The 20,499-nt window shown below is 35.2% G+C and overlaps 1 long non-coding RNA gene across 2 annotated transcripts; it reads right to left on the bottom strand.

The window, feature by feature from the left end:
* Window positions 1–4,862: 4,862 nt before the first annotated feature.
* On the bottom strand, window positions 4,863–19,637 carry LOC128240183 (uncharacterized). 2 transcript variants are annotated; one of them, XR_008262078.1, is made up of 7 exons: window positions 19,522–19,637; window positions 14,575–14,661; window positions 13,667–13,810; window positions 10,046–10,156; window positions 8,959–9,036; window positions 7,851–7,957; window positions 4,863–6,971 (listed from the first exon to the last, which is right to left on the bottom strand). It is a non-coding gene; the product is annotated as an uncharacterized LOC128240183 (long non-coding RNA). The 2 variants fall into 2 exon arrangements; XR_008262079.1 differs by lacking the exon at window positions 19,522–19,637 and adding an exon at window positions 19,287–19,375.
* Window positions 19,638–20,499: the final 862 nt, after the last annotated feature.

Genomic DNA, 20,499 nt, shown 5'->3' with positions numbered 1-20,499 from the left:
TTGCGGTCTCCTTAATAATTTGTAAGTATGTTGCAGGTTTTAAGGGGACAGGTATATATGTAGAAGGGTTTATGGAGACCAGTGTATATATAATATTATTTTTGAGGCATTAAGGGGACCATCCATATTTTATGGCATTAGGGGGACAAATTATATATATCTTACTTTTGACAGTGAAGGCTCCCGTAACCTTAACAGACAACTTGGTAATAGTATTTTTTTATAATTGTGTATAATAAATCCACAAACAATGACCAGTCGAAACGGGAGGACTGCAAATTTCATAGGATATTCATCGGAAATCTTTTACAGACCATCTCATTCATTAAATGCAAGTCAGATTCAGTCACTTGGTCTCTTTACCGTTTGATAAACAAAATATATAATGACCAGGGGCGGATCCAGGAATTCTCGTTAGAAGGGGGCGTTACTTAGGGGCGTTCGCAGGAGGATTGAGGGTTACTCAATCAAGAAATTTTTAACAATTTGTAGTCGGAAATGATGCATTATGTGTATATTTTATTATTTTCTTCTCATATATTGACACAAAAAGTAAACTTGGACGATTTTAGAGGGAGCGCACGCCAACTGCACCCCCTTCTCAATCCGCTAGTGAATGGTGACTTAATATTTGATATATTATGGTTAAATAGAACTTTCAGTTGAATTATATAGAAACTGTAAATGCTAAATACAAGTTCTGTGCTTGTAAAAACAATACAAGTTTCGTCTGCATACGAATGTGTCTGTTAACGCTTGAACAGTTAGCTCATGATTAAAGAACATTGTTCATTGGGTTCATTGTGACCCATGGAAGTTTTTTTTATTAAATTCCAACTTCCCCTTAAATTTTACTTGCCTAAAACTTTAACCTAAGTCAATCAGGGGCCATAACTTGTATTAAGGATATGGAGTTATGTAACCTCATTGGCTGATGGTCCTGAACAATTGTGTGAAGTATTAAGTCAATTAAATGAAGGGTATAGAACGCCTTAACCAATAGGCTACGGAGACGGTTTTAATGCATGTACTCAATTGCAGATTCAGGGGGGGGGGGGGGTTGGGAGCGATCGGTCCCAGCGCGCGCCGTCCCCCACCCCTTTGAATCGTCCGTTTATAATATGTTCTCAGTCAATATCGGGAAAAATACAATATTAAGATAGAAATGCACTATTTCGGACTATAAATTAGGGGAGTCTAACCCCCACCCCGGTCCAACATTTTAAGCCATTCAATTTCTGTTCTGAGGGAGGGACGGATGTGGAAAGATTAAGCCCATGAGTTTCACGTACCCCTTCTTAAGTCAATTCCTGGATCTGCCACTGATATCTGTAATCAGATTTGTTGTTTCATAATGTTATAGTTCCTTTAAACAGTTTAAACCTTTTATGACATCAACATAAACAGACGCATGTTCAGTAAAAAATACTCTGTATACAACGTTCTCGTACTCCAGAGCGATGATGCTATGCATTATATTTATCACCATCTGACTGACTGAGTAACTGCCAAAAAATTTCCGTTTAAAGAGACTCTCTCATGTTTTGGCACCAAACATATTTTTTCTCGTAATATATCTGAAAACACTTACATGTATATTTATTTTACTCCTTGGTACTGAAATTGCAGAAATAATAGTAACCAGGTTGATTTTCTTTTATATTTCAATTGCATTTTTAAAAAAACGATTGAAGTATTAAAAATTAATCTTGTTCAAGTTGGGAGCAAGCACATAGGGGTGCAGATAACACATAGAATAAAAAACGGATCGCTTATCCACTCGCCCACAGGGAATCATACTAAGGTGTTGAATATTTTAACCTTAATGGAAGTTATTGGTTTATCACGTGATTATGTCAATCAACTGATTGTGCAACAGCCTTTTGTTGAATCGGGTTAGTAACGCATTTTCAAATATTGGACTTCAAAGACTATATGTTAGCACATATCAACATTTATTGAAGGGTTTCAGCCATCAATAGCTTAGCTTTAACACTTCGTTTGATACGCCATACTTTATTTCGTAATAACAATCTATGAAATCCAAGTAAAAGATGCATTTTTAAAACCCTTAACGCTTCGCTTATATTCACTCAAAAACTCAAGTTCGAAAGATTTAAAAAAAGTATGTCATAATCATATCCTCTTTAGCGGCTGAGGAAGCCGGTCCAAACCATTCACATACTTTCCGAGTTTCTTAATACGAGGGTATAGCCAGAAGTTCGTGGAATTGCTTAATACAATCAACACATTTTAATATTTTTCAACGAACGTCAGCTCGCAATAAAATCTATTTCAGCTGTAAATGACATATAAAACTTCAAACTGATACATAAAATATAAAGGAAACTACAGCTTTTTCATTAACATGAGATCAGTATAGCCCGCGCAGTTCAAACGTCAGAATCTGACGTCAACGTCATAACTTATCAAAGTAAGAGCCGTTCGCCGCAATACAACGTCGATGTCTCGCTACCCACTGCGGTAAATGTCACTGAACCACTCTGACTTGTAAGAATACAGGCGTGTCTGAGCTTCACTCTGTAGTGCCTGAAAGTCATTGAAGCGTTTACCTTTAGTTCACATTTAAGTTTCGGAAATACTAGTAGGGCAAAATCGCATGGTGGTAGGTCTGGCGAATAAGGGGGGTGGGGAAGGATCTCCGCTTCAAGCTGGATTGTCGCGGTAGTCTGTGCCTCCTCCGATCTATGCGCTGATGCATTTTCCTGGTGAAGAATCCACCCATCATACAAAGCCTGTGGTCTCTTAAATGCCATCGCCCTCTACAAGTCACGCCTCAAAACCTTAAATGGAGAACATAACTGAGGCTTATAACATTTGTCGCGTATTGCGTACTTCATCAAATATTATAATTAAAACTAACACTTATTCAATCCCATATTTTTAATCATAAACTTTTTAAAACATTGTTTTATGCAGATTTTATCAATTCCTAAATATTGATAAAAATGAATTTTGTTTTATATTACTTTACCTTCGAGTAGGAAGCACCCGTCACAGATTGGCTCTGCGGAACTGCATGGAGTAGGATAACACCGTGCACATCAAAGAAGACAATGAACATATACTTTCCTATCGAGCAGGATGGTCGTGCCTTCTTCGGAGGCGGGGAACCGGTAGTCTTCCATTGACTGCTTTGCTGTTTTGTCTCAGGGTCGTAATAAAACAGTCAGGTTTCATCGCAAGTGACTATCTTCTCAAGAAAACGGTTTCCTTCCTTTTAGTACCGAGCTAAGAATCGGCATGATTCCCGTACTCTTTTGCTCATCTCATCTTCTGTCAGTAGCCGTGGAACCCAACGCGCACTCACTCGACTCATTTTCAAACTGTCTTTCATTATCCTCCTTACCGACCCATAACTCATGTCCAACATATTGCATATTTCATAAAGAGTGACTCGACGATCAGCGTCAACGATGTTTTTCACGGCCTCGACGTCACACTCCGTAGTTTGTGAACTCCGATCGCCCAGACCTCACGTCGTCACAAATGCTTTCCCGCCCCTCACTGAACCGCTTGTGCCACTTGTAAACGAGCATTCGCTTCACTCGATGCTTCATTCATCAGTTTAAGTGTTTGCGATGGAGTTTTCCCTAGGTTCACACAGAACTGTATCACTGCCCGTTTTATCAATCTGTCTTCTGGCGTCATTTTAAACAAAATTTAACTATACCGTTCAAGCTAAAATGTTTCCTTTGAAATAAACAAACAAACGCACTGACTTAAAACTTCACTTCATCACACGTTATTAACGTCACGTCAATTGTGCAAACCTTCGCGCCGTTTTATTGGTTTCAATGTGAGTGGTCAACAAAACAGGATATTGTCATGGGTTATTTTAGCAACTGCGGAGGAATGCGCGACCACCTGTTTCCATAGTGATCACTACGTTGTCGTTATAACATGCTTTACGATGAAACTCGCATTCTTAATTTCAAATTACCTGATTATTATTGTATGAAAGTTTAAAAGATATGCTGCATATTGTTTCCATTTTATCAAGCTTTTCCACGAACTTCTGGCTATGCCCTCGTATATAAATCTCTTATAAATTTGCCAAATAAAATTCAACATGGGTAAACAATTATAAAATAATAACGTATTTTATGTATTGCAACATATTTATAAAAAATAGTCACTTGAATCAAATGAACATTTTCAATGTACTTTCTTTCTCGCGGAAAGTGAACATTTCATCTTACTCCAACAAGTGTGGGGTATGGTTGATTCTCTTCGTGACTGAAATCAACTTTTTTAAACACTTGGTGCATTTCAAATGTAGTCCATATAAACATCCCCTTCAGATACTTTGACGATTGCATTTCCATGGGAGATCACTGCGTAGGATAAACATACAAGTGTTGTTTAGCCACACTGTGGTTTCAATTATGTCAGGGGCGTAGCTACCCCTCTATTCATGTGTATTCATAAATGTGCTGGGGGGTTCGGGGCAAACTTGAAAATTTTGAAAACCATGGTGCAATCTAGTGCATTCTGGGCGTTCCGATGTGCATTATTTAGTACTGGAAAATAACCAGTTTTAGATTCATGTAGTCAAGTTCGCATACTGCAACTTTGGTTGATTTTTTTGTCAGAATCATGTGGATTCAGCCGCGTATTCACATATAGGCGGCTACACGCCTGTATGTTGTGCATATGAATGTATAATTTGGTTTAAATGATGCATCCTTAATATAACACCTCCTTGCTGCTACACCAATAGAAACTTCATGGGATGTTAATAGTAAAAGAACTAGCACTGACGTTCCCATTTTTGTCTGGGTCATTTAAATAATAGTAAACAATTTACAAGATAAACAAATTTGTTTTGACTTCTTTAATGAATTACATAAAAACATTGTACAAAGATATCATGACACTTTTAAACAATAAGTATGGTTGTCAATTAAACAGTATGCTAGCTTTAAAGATTTAGGCAAACCATTGGAATTTTACAGCGGTCTTAAAAGGTGTATTTAAAGGTGCAATCTCACCGATTGATCGTTTTGACTACCGGTACTCTTTTATTGTTTGTCTATAAATGGACAATTTTTTTGCATAAATGTCTATACCCAATTTTAAGTGATATAAGACTGCTGAAAAAAGATCAGATTGCAGTTTATCATATTTATGTTAAAAAAAAGAAGATGTTTTATGGCTAAAAGCATTACGAACAATTTAATGTAAATGAAATTTTCGGCAGTTTTACCAAACATTTCTGATTGGTTCTATTGTGAATTATCTAATATGACTGAATTAAAGGAATGATAACCAAATCAGCAGATTTTGAGACAATTTTGTGTCTTAACTGACAATCTGTAAGAGTGCAGCTTTAAGTGTTGATCTAAAGCTTCATATACACATTGTTATATTGCCAATAACTGTTTAAAAGGTCTCATGTACTAAATAAGATAATAATTTTCATACAATATCTAAAATTGATCAAAATAAATAAAGTACCATTATACCTATTTCTTAATAGTGCCGTTTCTCATCTAACAATACCATTCAAAGCCATCATTTCAACTATGAATTTATTTTTAACTTTCAAACTTTTCTATAGCATATGCAACAAAATATACCAAAATACAAGCCATGAACAATATGATTGTTCAACTTGCATTATCTTTGACCTTTTGATATGACCATTTTCCAGTTTTGTCTATTTGTAAGTTATGCCCTGAGGAATAAAGTATGACTGTATGAATCATAAAAAAGCAATAAAAACACTAAAAATATGCCCCAACCCCTGTAATTTCGAATACAGTAGTAAAATCAAGAAAGTAAACATTTAGAGCTGCACTCCCACAGATATACCGTTTTCACAACTTTTTTTGTTTTGGAATGAGCAATTTTTTGCGCAATTAACTGCAAACCAATGATAAAAGATTGCTGACAAAAGATCAGATCACAGATTTCATATTTCTGTTCAAAAATTAATGTTACTAACGGTTTAAGAAAAGTGCATAAAACATCAATGTTTTAACTTAAATAGAAAAATCTGCCATTTAATTTTTCGCAAAAATTGGATGGTTCCAATCCAAGACATAAAATGAGAAAAGTTGTCAAAACGTCCAAAATGTGAGAGTGCAGCTTTAACGTTTGAAAGTAACTCTGTTTGCCTCGTGCCCCTAAACAGGGTTTAATTATATTATATGCCCAGTGGGTTTGTCCCTGTATATTTGATTGTATGATTGCAGTAATGGATACTGATCTAATTATCTTCTGACAATTTTTCACCAATTTTAAAGAAACAGAAAACACATATTAAGCTCATATAACGCTGTACAATTTAATCTCATTCATTAGGTTGAGAAAAATTCCCTAAAAATATTAATTGTGGAAACATATCTTATTTAAATACATACAGGAAATGGCGACATCATTTACCCTTTAGTATGAAAAATGCAGTTTCCTGATATTTGAATAGCGGTTCTTTATTTAAGCATCTCAATTCATTCAACATACACATAGTATGTATCAAGTTTCAAAGGAAACCAAATCATTGTAACGATTGTTTTCAAAGCAAATAGATTCACACTCTTGACAAACTTCTTTTCCTAGTTTCAACTTTTGAGACTTTTTGATGAGCCTGCACCTTCCCTCCTCTTATGCAATGGCTTCAAGCAATAAAGCCACCAGCTCAAGTTGCACAACTGGTGAACAAGACTGCTGATAGTCGACAAACTGCACACTTGATGCCATGATAAATCATGTCGATCGACTTCCAGAATGAAGAAATGACGCAGCACAGAATTGATTTCAAATGGACCTCTCTGTACTTTCATCCCCTTGTTGTAGTCAAAGACTATATCTAAGTGTGCAGTGCGGGATCTTGAGAAGCTTTCTGCTCCTCTGACGAAATAAGTTTGGCAGAGTGTGAAACTCCTGTCTACTCATATGCCTGGACACCTGTGACCTATGTCTTCTTGTGTGTGCCCAACCATCACCTGAAATTTTTTTAGAGGAAGTTAGTGCTTGATTACAAGTCAATGTGACAAAACAAGGTCTTTCATTTATGCCACCAAGAACTAGTATTCCAAGTTTCATAACTTGTATGTTAACTCGAAGCAATTGAGCAGAAACTGTTTGGTAATTAATTTTAAGTCACTGCTTCCACTTATACTATCAGTAATATTGAACGTGAACCGACTGACCCAAATGCTATTCTAAATAATTTTTATGTGCAGAAACCGTAATCCTATTGACATAAAAGTAATCCAATTGTATGTCTTCACAAAACATTCTACAACAATATTTGTCAATTTAACTCAAAGATTGATTATTGTTTTTTGTCAGACAAACACAGAGATGGCCCTATATCGCTCATCTGATTTGAGAAAGGATTCTAACTTAGTTATTGTTTGGACACTAACTGGACACTTTTGGTCTGACTTTATAATGCAGCTGGTGAAAATATTAAAAGTCCCTAAATAATGGGCTTACAAAAACTTGAAAAAAAATGTATTTGTAAAGGGCCATAACTCTTACAATATTTAAGTTTGTATTGAGCAGAATAAAAGGCTTTGCCTAAAATACAAACTTAAAACTATATTTACAAGTAAAACAAAAAAATCTACAAATATGTTTTTTGTATCTGGTTTTTGAGAGAGAATGATCAGAAGAAAACATCACACATTCACAATAATATTAAAAAATAATTTAGTTTTTTTTTAAATTATAAATTATTTCAAAAACACTGCAAAAGACAAGACGTTTCAATTTCTTGATTTAATACATTGATGATTTAATATCAATTCTTATGAAGCGAGATGGGTCTTACACTCTTACCAGTGCAACTTGCATGTTCTTAGTTGCTCAGTTATTACCTTTCTTAAAATTCTCCTCTTGATCTGAGCCACGCCAAAATGATGGCAGATGCTTTTGTTGTCTTTTCCATCGGAATATATAGCACCTCTGTGTTTCTGTTTGTCTCCTGAAATAGTAAAACTTTATTAATAATAATCACAATAATAATAATCAGTGACTTTTACTGAAATTATTTTCACCGATTGTGCCTTGCACATTGGTGAACAAAGTTGACTTCTGAGGAGAAGATTTTTCCATATAGACATATAGCAAAAAGTAGCTCCGCACCCTGGAGCAATGTTTTTTATGAATCAATATCCGGTGAAGAAAATTCATACAGGGTATTGAAACATTTTTTTGCTTCAAATGAAGACTTTTAAAAAAGATAACTTAACTAGCTCTTCATCATATTAAATAAAAATTAACACAGTCTATGCCGCACACGGAGCCCCGCATTTGATCTTTTACCAAAGTTTGATTGAGAGTTTAGTTTCACATCGACAAGTCTTTACAGGTCTATTAAAGCTGCACTCTCACAGATTGAACATTTTGAAAAAGGTTATATTTTTTATCTTGGAATGAACCAATGTATGCGAAAATGATGACAAAAAAATGTCTTTGAATTCCCGTCAAACATGTCCGAACCAAATTCAAACTATGGATAATCACTGTCATTCACGATGAAATTCAGCACTTCTTGCCCAGTATATATACCCTTACTTTAAGCAGAAGGCAAATTAAAACAAACACATTTGTCCGAAATTTAATCAAACTTTAAATGGTAGTAGGATTGTCATTTGTTCACGTAATTTTCAAGAATCAGGAAGTGGGAAACATTATAAAGCCATTTAACGATACAAACAAGACGATTTTCTATTGAATGTACAATAGTAGTACCGGGGTAATATGCAAATAGTTATTACCTCAAGAAAAGGACATCAAGACCAGTGCATTAACCAGTAGCATCTGACAGTCAATAATGGTTCTGAGTTTAAAGAGCATAATTTCCATTTTATTGTTAGTTTAATCATTATATATTTAACACCAGTTGTGAAGAAGGAGTTATCATTATATAAGATTATATTATCTGGCAGTGGTTGAAAATGTAAAGTGAGACCAGTTTTTTACCTGTTATTAAACAAACTGTTATGTTGGCAGGACTGTCCTCCTCAGCAATACAAAGAACAGCAATGACTGGCTGGCACTCTGTAAAATGGCGATTAAAACAATTTGTCCAATTAAAACTGTCCCTTTCTAAACAATCCATCAGCAATATATATAAATGAGCTGCGCCATGTGGACATTTATCTTGGGAAGTTTCCATTCCATGTAATGATGTTATAAAGATGAGCAGAAGACATTACTTACTATGCAGTAAAAGTTCTTACTTTAACAGTAAAGATATCTTTTTCTGAGAAAATTTATCAAAGTGAGCTCTTTTATGTCATGTTTCTAAGTCTTGTACACATCTATGTTACATATATAAATAATAAACAGGAATAAAATGAGGAGTTGTGTACACACTTATTCCTCCTTATGTACTGTGTAACTCAAGAAAAACAATCCATAATTCTAGTAAATCTCTAGAATTCTTTTACTTTTCTCGCTGTACAAAAATGAATGAGGAGTTGCAAACAAGCAGGGCCATAAAACTTTTGCTATTTAAACTGTACCGCAACAGCAATTTAAAGACAGTGATACTCATTGATGGAATAGGCACTTAGACAGCTACATTTTCTGAGAAATGGAGATCAGACTAAATTCTCCAGAGATAATTTATAGATTTATTTGAAATAAAGAACATGTTACAGTGATTGTGTTAAACTTGTTACTTATCCCTGATTTAACACAATCATTACCTTCAAAATGGTGATAAAATAAAAACAAATATACTTTATTAAACACTCTTTACTATCACATCTGTACCCCCCCCCCCTTCTTACATACTTAAGCGGCTATTACCAAAGTAAAGAATGAAAGGCCAATTATAAACCATGAACCATGAGAATCCTGTTTACTAAATTGATTTTAAATCACCCAAAAGGCTTTCTACACATAATGGTTCCTTAATTTAAATCTAGTCTCCAAAGGTGTCACAGTTGTGATTTCATTGAAAGACTTGAGATACGTTATTTAAAAAAATGACGAAAGGAAAGCTTAAACGCAGAAGTCTGGCCGGGTATATGAGCCTGGAAATAAATACACAAAAGCTCACCATGCTGCTAAGGAATCTTATATAATTCCCGGCCCCAGTTCAGCTGGAGATGTTGATTCCACACGGCTGGAAAACCGGCCCGGTGCACCCAAGCTTCACCATCGGCAGTATCTGCAAGAGGAGGGTGTAAATCTGGGAAAACGCATTTATAATCAATTTGCGAAAGTTCTTATCCGTCATAAGTAGTGAACATGTATGTGGCTTATAGAACATCTGATATTAAGTTTAATGAAGGAGACAAAGTTCGGTCTGGGATCTAAACCTGGATTTTTATGCTTAAATTGTAAGGGCCGAATTCAGAACATCCACTCTCACTCACACTCCAACCACATTCCCGTAAGGGACACTCAAATGATCACTTGAGTGGAATATGGGGAGTGACACTCAAGTGATCTGTTCGTATTCACACGCCTCGCTAACACTCCACTTCATCAAGTGAGCAATACAGTATATAATTATACACGTATGTTTACATGATCATATCGGATTATCTGTTTGACTATGGTGATGTTTACATTATACATTGTAAACATATGTTTATTTGAGATTTGAGTACCTTATTGTTAGTTATGGCAACAAACAAATGATAATAAGTGTTATTCTGAAACTGAAATTTACATTTTAAAACAATTGGTTAATAAAAATAAATGTTTTGGGTTGTAAATAACTGTTGCAAAATACGTTTAAATGCATGTTTTTTGTTGTCGTTGTTGTTACTGCTTTAAATATGTAGCCGTTTTCCATTGTATCACGTAATTTAAATATGTATTCATATATAATCTTGCTTTTGTATTCTACATAAAGCGGTCTTGGGCGTTTGAAAATAATATATGGAAGTTGAAAAAATAGCAGATGGATAGAATTAGCGAATGAATCTACTTCTTATTGGGAAATAACACCTCGGAGTGAAAAACAACTCAAGAAATGTAGGGGAAAATGGATGAAGATGACGATAATAATAATAATAATAATAATAATAATAATAATAATAATGATGATGATGTTGATGATGATATGGTGGTGTTGGTGTTGGTGGTGCTGCTGCTGCTGGTGGTGGTGGTGCTGCTGCTGATGATGATGAAAATGATAATAATAATAATAATAATAATAATAATAATAATAATAATAATAGTAGTAACTAGAACTGTAAGCCAAAGGCTAACGAATACCCCCCAACCCTATTCAACAGTTCATATCATGGTCATTGACATCTGAAAGTTTGAAAAAGATTTATAGAAAAAATGAGAAAAAATGACCAAGGATTAGGCTAGACAAAGCTGTATAATTTTTGCCTATTTTAACTTATTCAGGGGCCATAATTGGAGACATGATCATGTGATTCCAACCACAATCACAGGGGCAAATGTTCTCACCATGGCTAAAAGTTTGAAAAAGATTCATTCAAAAATGACGAAGGAGTAGGACGAACAAAACTAATTTTACCCAATTTAACTCATTAAGGGGCCACAACTCCACTCAGGATCATGTGACTCCCACCAAATTCATGGAGGCAAAGGTTTACATCATGGCCATTAATATTTGAAAGTTTGAAAAAGATTTGCTCAATAGCTTCAAAGAAGAATCCTGGACAAAGCTAATTTTGCCCAATTTAACTCATTAAGGGGCCACAACTCCACTCAGGATCATGCGACTCTGACCAAATCCACGGAGGCACAGGTTTACATCATGGTCATTAATATTTGAAAGTTTGAAAAAGATTTGTTCAATAACGACAAAGATGAATCCCGGACAAAAAAAAACGGACGGACAGACAGACAGACGGACAGACAGACAGACAGACGGACAGACGGACAACCCGATTCCAGTATACCCCCCCAAACTTTGTTTTGGGGGGTATAATAATAATCCAGCTGAATGTAGGCTGGAAAATACATATCAATTCCCTTACCACGTTATGAAATGGCCTAGCGGCGTCAAGTTAGCGGCCTGGCGGCCTAGCCGCTTCATGTGACTAGCGGCCTAAAATTGTTTCCTATTCCATAGCATTTTATATGCGTTCTTTTCTAAAACAATGATAAATTAAATGTCCCTTTTCATAAATCAACATCCTTTAGCGAATATCAGCATTTCCCCCTTTTCCTGGGCTGCTGGATTGAGTTTTGGGGATTTTTAGGCCACTAGGCCACCAGGCCACCAAGTTCACGCCGCAAGACCGCTCAAGCGTGATGTATTTTGCATAGGAAAACAATTATTTTAGCATTGTTTTAGAAGAAAACTCATATAAAAATGCTCTGAAGTAGAAAACAATTTAAGGCCGCTAATGTACGACTAACTAGAAATGTGTCCATAGGACACGGATGCCCCCACTTCGGTTTTTTGTCACAGAAAATAAGCCATAATGATTTTTGAAGTATTTTTGGCAAAAAAGGGCCGTAACTCCTAAATGACTAAAGCGATTTCCATGACTATCGAACTTGATCAAGATATTATGGTCACAAACATGTGTTTAAAGTTTGGTGAGGATTGGACAAACAGTTTTCAAGAATTAGATCGGAAACAATCTTCGGGACGTATTTTTCAAGTCTTTTTTTGCAAATAAAGGGCCGTAACTCCTAAATGACAAAAGCGATTTCCATGGCTATCGAACTTGATCAAGATATTATGGTCACAATCATGTATGTAAAGTTTGGTGAGGATTGGACACATACTTTTCAAGAATTAGATTGGAAACATATATTTTTGAAGTATTTTTGGCAAAAAAGGGCCGTAACTCCTAAATGACTAAAGCGATTTCCATGACTATCGAACTTGATCAAGATATTATGGTCACAAACATGTGTTTAAAGTTTGGTGAGGATTGGACAAACGGTTTTCAAGAATTAGATCGGAAACAATCTTCGGGACGTACGTACGTACGGACGTACGTACGGACAAGGGCAACCCTATATGCCGCCACTTTGAGGGGGCATAAAAACATTGATTTATCATATTTCCCATTTAAACCATTGAACCTTGAAATAGATAACAAATTTAGGCCGCTAGTCCGCCAACCTCACGCCGCTAGGCCGCTAACTCCATGCCGCTAGGATGCTAACTTCACGTACCTTTAGCTGCCTGTCTTTGCAGCCATTGATGAATTGCAAACATCAACATTGCTGGGGGTTCAAGATCATTGCGAAACAAAACAAATATATGATAGGTGCATCCTTTTGAATTTGTTTTGTTTATAGATGGCCACGTTATTGAATGAACATGTACTTCAATGGATTATCCCGGTCTCTTAAATATTGCCTGGGAACGAGCATGTCCCTTATTTGTTCCAAATATTTGATATATTTCATCTTTTTACTTGCCATGTACTTTTTTCACATACACTCATTCAATTCCTATTCACAACCAATCCTCGACGGCGGTTCAAGTGGCCTAGCCGAGCACTCACAATTGTCCCACTCACGCAAAACACTTGAGTCTCACTCACACCTGTGAATACGGATATACCTTTCACTCGAAAATATCTCGACCGTTATGTGATTACAGAGGATTAACTCATTGAGTGTGAGTGAGAGTGATTGTTCTGAATTCGGCCCTATGTTTTGTTCAAATGAAGTATAAACTTACAGTGAGTACAGAGATATCTTGAAGTCCAGATTTATCGCTTACCTGAAGTTCGTAGGGCTACAATTGAGAGCTTTTCTGTAAATTGCAGGAACTGTCCCCATGAGCCTATTGTCTATTAGGGGAATGGTGGCTTAGGTGATTGGTGGTACCACTCTGCATTTCTTATCCACACAAAACACAGTGTATCTGAAAATGACAGAGAATGGCCATGCACTTATGAAAGCTATGCTAGAAATACGCCGTTATGAGTGTATCAGATGACATTTCCACAAAGAAATTGTGAGGCCTCCAATACAGCAGTACTGACATCAATGACGAAAACATAAATATCTGTCATGAAGCTATGCTGGTTCTGTGGCGTCAAAACCACTGCAACTTGGCAATTCACTAGAAACATCTTTTCAGAAAAAAGAAACAACCAATACTGGGTAGCCTTTGTCACCCAGTGAACACCCAGAGCATCTAGTTACTTTGAGCATCTATTTACTTAGAAGTAGCCACATTAAGATCTCAAATTAACAAAAAAGTGTATCCGTAAGCTTTCAAAGACTGAATGATGTGCAACTTTGAGGGGGGCTGCGAGCAAATATTGTCAAGGGCAGAAATCTCGCAAAAGTTTGAAAAAGATTATGTAAAGCTCTAGCTTGATGATTTTGGCCCAATTTCGAATTGTTACTCAGTAACACGGCGGCGTAAATTTAATCTAACATCAATATAGTTACACAGGAAAATAAGAAATAGCTTTAAACTCTCTAACATTCATGGCAGAGTGTCTGATGACGGTCCAGTATGCCAACCAGGACGGAGAATATGTGAAGCATGCACATACACACCTTTACAGCCCAACATTTGGTTATGGTTTCACAGTTATTCATTTACACAAACTCACAATCAATCAATCAATCAATCAATCAATCAATCAACCAATCAATCAATCAATGCACACCCACCTGGAAAGGTACGACATCCTTTGGAAGAGATGAATATTGCAGTCTGGTAGACGGTTGCTGACTTAACTTTATTGTCCCAAGCAGCAACTGCAATTAGATAAACATGTTGATGTTCGCACTAAAACAAAGCTTAGTATTGAGTAAAATTAAACATGCAGCCTGTTGGCTGGGGTAACATATCTAAATCCCCAAATGGATGATCTGATCCCAGCTAACAGATCAGCGAAACACGAATTGTATTGCGTGTCCAGGGGGGGTGGGTCCCAAGGATATCTTGACGCAACTTACCATAGCCCCCTTGAGTTTTTGTTCACAAAGCCGGCACACACAGTTCATTCTCAGTTTGCATGTTGTGTACTGAAAAGTTCCAGCTTTCCATGACACTCTCAATAAACCTATCCATAAATTAAAACAAATTAACAAATAACTACCAGGTAATTATGGAAATATAAATGTCATTTTTTACTTGATTGATAAATACAACTTATATTGCAGTCAAACTGTATTGCAGTCAAACTGGATAAAATATCAGAAAAATGTGTCCTGTTCCAAAAAGTGTGTTTTGAAGTTGCAGACAATAGTCCAAAGACCAAGAATTTAAGTGTTTAGACAGGGGCAGGCAAATCTTAAAAAAAATGTCAAAATTTTAAAATTTAAATAAAAACTAAAAAATTGTACAAACCTTATATAAATCATGTGTACACTTGAAAATACATACAAGGATACAATGTACACATAATCAAACGCTACCTGAGAGAATCATTTTTTTTCAAGAACTACTTGAAGGGGTACTGTGACCCGCAAGCATTTCGTTGTGGGCGGACACCTTTAAACCTCTTTTCCGCACATTAATTAAACACATCTTATGTTTTGTCAGTGCCGGTTTTGATGACCAGTATATATCTAAAAGCAGTTTTTCTGCCAATATTTACCCAAATGATTTGGATGAATGCTTAACAAGAAAGTGCAGTGTACACAATCAAATAAAGTATTTAGTGTTCCAGAAATAATGAGCAATCTGAAATCTGACCCCTTACATTCCTTAAATATTCACAAAGAGTTAAGTTCAAATTTAAGCAACAAAAATCACATTCAAGCAGAATAATTTCAAGCAAAAATGAGCAAGAAAATAGAAACCAACTGAATTGAATTTTCAAATGTTCCATCCATGATTGTTTGTTATCTTTTTATGATTCAAATGGTAAAAAAATGGTGCAAATGTGAGAAGCTCTGAAGAAGAAAAATGATATTTTAATAGAAATAGTGATGAAATCACTGACATTATGTTTATTTAGCATCTAAAGCAACAGACCAACCAGACCTACCAGTATGCTAATCTATATTTAACTGCTAAATTTTAAAAACCCTAAACATACAGATAAGATCTGTGGCGCAGTTGTTTACATTGTGTGATTAAAATGCATATATTTTTGTTGGTGATTAGTTTAAATCCAAGATTTGTTTTCAGAAGATCAGCAATAATGTTTTTTCTTTGTCTCAATGAAAAATGTAATGTTCAAGTTCATAAGCGCTGTTTTATCTGAGAATTTCCCTTGGTGTGAACCGCTTACTGTGTCCAAGTTATCCAAGCTGGATCTAAGACATTACTACAATATGGGCAATTTGCTCTGCCATTTTTATAGATAATTGTGTATTCCAAAGGTATTCTTTTGGTACATTGAACTCACAACAATATTTGAACTCCTGACGTCCAGCACCACTGTCAGATTATCTAATCCAACCACTATGCCATTGCATGCTCTTTACTGAACGAAAGATAAATGAATACTCACAATTTTGAACAGTATTGTTTTGGTCACAGATAGCAACCTTTTAACCCCACTTAAACCTGTCTTCCCTATTTGGCAAACAGAGAATTTTTAGAAAATTTGTTATCTGATGATCCTGTAAATTTTGTGTGGATAGACTAAATACTGTTCGAATTTAGCAAATCAAAACTAACATTTTGGGTTTATTCAGTGTAGACCCTAAAATATCAATTTTGATTTATAAGTATGTAGGTTTGTTCAAAAGCTCAGTACAGTTTACTTTACTTGTTAAGTTATCCAATTTCTGTAAATAAATGTTACTAAACTTGACTATAAAATACTGTAGGGGGGCGTGTCGTAAAGTTAAGAAAAAATCCAAATAATGCAACAGTCAATTGCAGCATGGGCCCCCAAGGTCCTGCTAATAGCGGGGACTTTGACTTTCGGTCCAGCCAATCCCAGGTAAAATTCCCGCTCTGCACAGAAAAACAGCTGGTAAAAGCCCTGTCAAATGAATTATGGTCATTTCGTAACCGCTCATTGTTGGTCATTTCGAAACCATTGTGTCAGTCAATTCATAACCGTTAAGAAATCGAATGGTCATATCTTAACCGTTGACCCCTATAATTATGAGGAATTAATTTAATACCATTTGAATTTACAAAATAAGTTTACTGTAAGTATAAAACATAAAAATAACAACATAAACAACGTTAAATCTAGTAGTTGTATTCCTTCTTTATTTCTAATAGTGTAGTGCGATTTGCCAATAAACTCTGAAACTATGACAAATAGAAACATTCACACTAGCTATTTTTTATGTTGCGAAGGAAATATTATAAGTAGGCTGAATATTAAATGTAATAATTTTTTAATTCATAGATGTTCTACCATTGAGAGGAATTGTGACCGTAAGCCAATATTTTTTTAAATATATAGACCATATAACTTTAGAATTTCATTTTTTTTAAATTGAATAGAAGTATTGTAAAATGTAGTGAGTTTGCCGAATGAGAGTATGCGCTTTTTATATGCTTATTGTATTAAAAATGTGCCGTTATGTTTAATTTTGTATCTTGTTATTGGAAATTAATACATTGGAAACTCACTAAACCGGACAAGGTCCGGACTGGGCAAAATTTCCGGTTTAGTGAGGATTCCGGTTTAGTGCGGATTTGATGTACGGAGTAAGTTTACTCAATTTATTAACTGAGTTAACCTTTAAAGGCTTTTGTCCTCTAGGGACAGTTCAATTCTCCGACGTTTAGACGGAGGTTGAGACATGATTAAAGCACTTGCAAAAGTGATAAGCATAATTAAACATTTCTGCGTATTTATAACCATCTTTTTTCCAAGTCTTGAAATAAAACAACTCTCGTAATTTAATGCTTGTTTAGTATGTTTGATAGTTTAATTAAAGCACCGCTCTAATTTGATTCAATCATAGAAGTCTTTAGATAAAACAACCCTTCAAAATGATCACTAAAAAACCGTTTCTAGTTCTTTATTTTCTGCAACAAACAAATAAATGTTTTAATCAATTTTCTTTTCACAAGTTTGATTATCGTTTGATTATCACGCGACAGTCAATCCACAGCGCAATCATCATTATCGATTATTGTGTTAACACAACATCACAGGTGTAATATTTAACGACGTACCGGCTGTCAAAACAAAGTGACACGTGATTGCGAATTCCTAATACACAGAATTATTTTGACATGTTTGAACTAAACGTCCGGTTTTGTGAGGTAAAATTACGTTGACAACTAACAAATTTTCTCGATTTGTTGTCCGGTATCCGGAATTCCGGGGTTCCGGTTTTGTAGGGATTTTTTTACATTGAAAATAGAAGGGGAAAACCGGGACTCGTGATAAAATTCCAGTATCCGGAGGATTCCGGTTTTGTGGAGATTCGGTTTAGTGAGTTTCCACTGTACCATAACTAATAATTTTAGGCTGTTTTTTGTCGGTTTCGGATATAAAGTATGCAGAATGGATCAATTGAGAAAAGAACAGAACAAAATTGTGATTGTTTTAAACAACTCAAACAAATATAGTCAATGAAATAGGTCAAGAATGATCATTTATGTAAACGTAATTTTACTCAAAAATACATCGCGATCAGTCTTAAATTATTGTTTATAAGTAAGCAAAATGTATGAAAATAATTAAAATATTTTGGTAGTATAACAAATCATTTCTAATTTAGCATGATATATATATATCTAATAACTATTGAGTAACATAAATTATTGGCTTGTTACTAGTGAGAATTTGAGTAATGTCTCCCAATTGGTGTCTTGGTTGCTGTGCCATATACATCCAGGTTCGAACAATACACTTAACGAGGTGCTAAGTGTACTATTTATCACCTTGTTAAATGGTGGTTACCATATGAGCAATTGATTTCTAGACGGTTACGAATTGACTAACAAAATGGTTACGAAATAACCAAGATTCAGCAGTTACGAAATGGTAATGAAGGTTACGAAATGACCAGATCCCCGTCAAATGCCCCTGGGGACATCCTAGGTTAGGCCCATTCCCTGTTTTCAGCGCAAAAACAATAACACCGCATTCACTCAGCACTGCCGGTCCACCTGGAACGTAAAAACATGGCCCATTTCCCCTGCTATCCCTGGTATAAACAACACCTGCCTGGGGGCCATGGTTACAATTGACTGGTGCATAACTGTGGCAGAATAAGGGAAATATTTTATTGTTGCATTTATTATCAAATATGAGAATTTAAAACACATGCAAAAAGCCACAATACGAATTGGTGATAGTGTTCGTTCTGTTCTGCTATTCAAAGGTGATGAGAATGACTAATGACGTGACATTGACAAACAAAATGTAAGGCATTTGTATCATTTCGTCTTTTATTTATTAAAATCTGAGATGTTAAGGGAGCAAATCCCTTTTTAGATTGGAACATACCAAATAATAATAAGCGACGATGTAGTGGTAAACCAAGTTTGCTAGAAATCAATCGAGTTTCTCCAAAATACAAGCAAAAATAACACCGGATGTTGATACTAGTGATTTAGTTTCGGATGAACAAAATCCGGATAAATCATTTGCTTTTCATCCAAAGGGTGGTCGATTTATACTACTGTACAAAAGTCATAAAAATAAACGAAAAAAACGTTGAATATGTATTTTAAACACTTACCAAGTTACCATTCTCTTTCCGTAAGAGATGAACGCCATACTGCATAATTGCACGGAGATGGTACCACGGAGATACCCGAAAATTTCCGTTATATTCCGGAAAGTTAAATTTCTGTATACTTGAAAATTTGGATGCTGATGGTACACGAAATATCGAATTTCCTTATTTCTGTTTATTATGGAATGAAACTTCGGGATAATATACAATAGGCTTTAAATAAAGTAAACCAAATAAAAAATGCTTAGTATATAGCTATTTTTGACCAAAATTATGATTTTTTCCCTGGTCGCCTTAATAGCTATTTTTATGGATACACAAATATACACACACAAAAGTTTAAGAATATTTTTTTTAATATTAAAAGATAATAAGATTTAAAACAATGAAATTATCTCGTAAATAAACATTCAAGCTTATCAACTTACTGTCAATGGACATTTTTATTGACATTTGATACATCAAATCTGGACTGAAAATATTAAGGAGACCAATTTTTGTCGCCTTAATCCAGCGGTCCCCATAATGCCTAGATTAATACATATATGGTCACCTTAATATCTGTAGTAGATATATATATATATATATATATATATATATATATATATATATATATATCGGCGTTCCCTGTCACATATTAAACGATCAACGCAAAAAACGATAACAAAGGAAAAACATGTTACTTAACTCGATACAGTGCTAAAAGGGTACCCGGGAGAGAGGGTACCTGTGATATAAACAATCAATAGCAAAGAGGTATCCCGTGCCGCTGCAAAACCGAAAGTAGGGTGTTTTTATGAATTTACCACATATTTTAGACTGTTAATTGCCATTTGTATGAATATGGTATATAAATGAATACATGTTATATGTATGGGGTGTACATAATCAAACCAGTGGTTCATTTGAGCCCGCAGAACATGCAGAGGCGGTGGGCGAGGCAAGACATATCACTATTGTGTAGCTTATTGTGGAGTTGCA

The sequence above is a fragment of the Mya arenaria genome, chromosome 7 (assembly GCF_026914265.1).
Source record: "Mya arenaria isolate MELC-2E11 chromosome 7, ASM2691426v1".
NCBI classification, from domain to species: domain Eukaryota; kingdom Metazoa; phylum Mollusca; class Bivalvia; order Myida; family Myidae; genus Mya; species Mya arenaria.
The sequence above is the reverse complement of the archived record's forward strand: the minus strand, read 5'-3'. Positions and strand labels throughout refer to the sequence as shown.